Source organism: Gigantopelta aegis, chromosome 7 (genome assembly GCF_016097555.1).
Source record: "Gigantopelta aegis isolate Gae_Host chromosome 7, Gae_host_genome, whole genome shotgun sequence".
NCBI lineage: Eukaryota > Metazoa > Mollusca > Gastropoda > Neomphalida > Peltospiridae > Gigantopelta > Gigantopelta aegis.
The window spans coordinates 5,128,123-5,132,329 of record NC_054705.1 but is presented as its reverse complement, the minus strand read 5'-3'; positions in this window follow the sequence as shown (position 1 = coordinate 5,132,329).

The window sequence follows — 4,207 nt, the reverse complement described above, 5'->3', positions numbered from 1 at the left end:
AGTAGCACAAGGAGTGGAGGCAGCATGTTTTCTATCTTAGTATCTTTGTTGCCCGTAACCATGTCGGGGACGGGATCTAGCTCAGTCAATAGAGCGCTCTCCTGAGGTGCGTCGGTCACAGGATCAAATCCGCTTGGTGGACAAAATTCTCATATTGGGCTTTTTGCGGCCACAGCCAGTGCCCCACGACTGGCATACTAAATGCCGTGGTATGTACTGACCTGTCTATGCATATCAGTTGCTACCAATGGACAAATGTAACGAGTTTCGTCTGACTACGTGTCACAATGACCAAATGTTTGACATTCACTAGCCAATAATTAATAAATCAATGTGCTCTAGTGCTGTCGTTAAATCAAACAAACTTTCTTTCCTTCCCACACTCGCCTATACCAAGTATCACAGCCATAATTTAGGCCTAGATACCCAAAGTACTATACAAAGTATATGGGTTTTTATTATGTATATGTATGGGTATGTCTGCGTGTGCATGCGTATGCGTGTGTGCGTGTGTTTAATTATGTATAGTCAAACCTGTATTAGTCCGCCTTTTAAGACAAGCGGCTGCTTCATACATGTCAATTTTTCTATATTAGACGATTTGGAGTACAAGAAGGTGGCCATTTAGGATAAATGGCTGCTCAACAGAGATTTGACTGTTATCTCTCTGGGTTGTGCTGGGCAGGGAATCTCTTACCAACTATTCAACCGTTACAACTCGGCACCTTTGGACATTTTCACCGGAACTAATTTTATAACTGCAAATCATTGATCGATGGGATAGGACTATAGCACCAATCACTCACTACACATTAATTAGCCATGTTGTCTTACTCTTAAAGATTGTCTTAATATATATATATACCGGCCTCGGTGGCGTCGTGGCAGGCCATCGGTCTACAGGCTGGTAGGTACTGGGTTCGGATCCCAGTCGAGGCATGGGATTTTTAATCCAGATACCGACTCCAAACCCTGAGTGAGTGCTCCGCAAGGCTCAATGGGTAGGTGTAAACCACTTGCACCGACCAGTGATCCATAACTGGTTCAACAAAGGCCATGGTTTGTGCTATCCTGCCTGTGGGAAGCGCAAATAAAAGATCCCTTGCTGCCTGTCGTAAAGAAGAGTAGCCTATGTGGCGACAGCGGGTTTCCTCTAAAAACAGTGTCAGAATGACCATATGTTTGACGTCCAATAGCCGATGATAAGATTAAAAATCAATGTGCTCTAGTGGCGTCGTTAAATAAAACAAACTTTACTTTTTAATATATATATATATATATATATATATATATATATATATATATATATATATATATATTAAAATTATTTATTCAGTTAATAATAGCATAACAGAAATTATGTTTTACACCAACCAACACTGAACTGTCCTCTTGCCCCAAACAGATGCTTCCCTTATCTCTGCTTCTCTATATATACAATGTACCACCCCTGTTAAAATAGTCTCTCTTCAGCCACCCCACTCATCACCCTGACTTATATGACAACATACCGTGCAACCAACCCATTACCGGGTGCTATACTCCCACTACACGTACATGAACTGTCTTCACCATCTCAAGTTGGGCTTTCTGATATGGTGATCGATCCATAATTGGTTGTTTCCAGAATATTAACCGTAATTGTCCCTTCAGTTTGAATAATAGAATTGATGTGAATATGCTAGAGTTTGAGTTCGTTTTCATGAATACACAATGATAGGCTGGATATGGGTTTGTTTTTATGTGTACATAAATAAAAACAGATATTGTGTAGGTATTAAATGTAAAAGTAGCAATTTGCAGACTCTTTCCCAATGAACACCGCAATACGTTACTCTATATGCAGGCTCATGGGAATAATATTTTGATGATGGGACACAATCTCTAGTAGTCTCTAGTAGGAGGGCACAAGACAGATGTTTATCTTTATATAGGGAAGGACAGAAAACAAACCCAACTATGTTGTCGTCTTAGAGCAGAGGTGATGATGTGGAAGGATTTGGTACGGTTCCCACAAGCATGATATGACATGACTAGTATATTGTATGAATGTGATCAAGAGGTTTCAAGTTTCACTCTGAAGTATCAATCATATAGCTGATTTTAAAACTAATTTAAGGGTAAAACCTGTACCTTTTATGTTTCCTACTGCTTTAAATCACAGGGGACTGACAACATCAAAATGAAGCACAGTGCTGTCATTAAATATTTTAACATTAGAAAAAATCATCCCACGCTTTTAGAGATGTATGCTCGAATAATCAACATGTACCAGGACCAGTCTCCTTCATATTGCATAGTCAATTTGTTAAATGCGACCCCAGGTCTATCAGGCGTTGGACATTGAAAACCCAGGAAAACGTTCAGACTACGAAACTAATTGTAATGGATGATCGACGAGTGACTGTGACAGATTGTAGACATGCTGGTGCTTAGTTATGGCAAACTAAGTGAAATCCGTTTTCCGTGAACCTTTGAGTATGAGTAAAGTCTGCGCTCACTGGATGCCGATAATGTCGACTTCCGAAATGAAGCGATCGCATATTTGATGTTCGGAAGAGAATCTTAAGTCGATTTGTTTAAACGTTTGCGTCAGTCAACCCGTCGAAAACGGCGAGGACAGCTGTCACCCATCGACTACCCCTTTTGTGAGCCACGAATATTTACCAGATCACACGGCATGGGTTGTAAAGGCGGCTCTGCGAAATTGGATTTGAATTATTGCACCCACCCTACTCCGTTTATGTTATACCAAGACTATTTGTGTTTGGACAGTCCGTTCCATATCTCACCCCCGGAGACATGGTATGATGTTAAAAGGGGCAGAGGACATAACTACCCTGAATACATACCCGCATTGACTAACGAATTTATATAATGAGGTTCATCAATTACAGGAAATATCAAAATTGGAAATTAGGTGTGATAAATATGCCAACTGAATTTAGGTTCTATGGTAAACAAGATCCTTGACTATTACGGTCAGTGGGTTTGAACCCTACTGGATCTCTCTGAAACGCGTATTTCAAGTACGTTCGTTGTTTTCTAATTATATGAAATAATTGTTTAATATTCTAAATAGCAAAACTCAATGAAATCAATGTACATGCATCTGTATATAGCATTGTTAGTATTACGTTTCAGGAATACAGTGATAAGAGCTTATTTGTTGTGAAATCATCTTGAAAAGTCGTTCAGAATATATATAATTGATCTGGAAGCATGTTTTGCATATTCCTCACACCAAAACCACCTCAATATGTACAAACTTGGCAGCTATATGGCTTTCTTTAATATGGCAGCAGCTATCTTAGAAAACATAATGTTTTGGGGCGTAAAACATGTGTCAATTTAGTACACATATTTGATGTTCAGCAGACTTTTATTAGTATAGCATTGCAAGTGCCATTTTATAATTATGACCTATATCAAAATGAAAATTGTACAACAGCACACACACACACACACACACACACACACACTGCATATATATATATATATATATATATATATATATATATATATATATATATATATATATATATATATATATATATATAGTAGAACGACTTGAAACGATTAACAAAAAATACAACTAAACAACAAACTAACACACACACACACACACACACACACACACACACACACACATATATATATATATATTTAGTATCAAGTAGAACGACTTGAGACGTTTAACAAAATATAACTAAACAACAAACAAATACAAGACACCTACAGACACACACACACACACACACACACACACACACACACACACACACACACATACATACATATATATATATATATATATATATATATATATATATATATATATTTAGTATCAAGTAGAACGACTTGAAACGATTAACAAAATGCAACTAAACAAACTAATACAACAGAAACTACACAGCACAGAAGAAAGAAACGACGACAAAAGCAACGATACGGCCTTTGGTGTTTGTATTATGTTAAAGTCTAATAATATAAAGAAATATCATTTGGTGAAATAATTATTAATGATTCTGGATATAATTTCTGCAGTGACAGATAATAGGTACAGTGTATCGTAAATAAACAGTACATATATATCTTGATCAATCCAGTCCAGTGCACGTTTTCAACATAGGGGTTCTTTCTTTTTCTTCTTTTTTTTTTATTTTTAATCCGCTGTACTGTACATTGTAATGTATATTTATCGGGG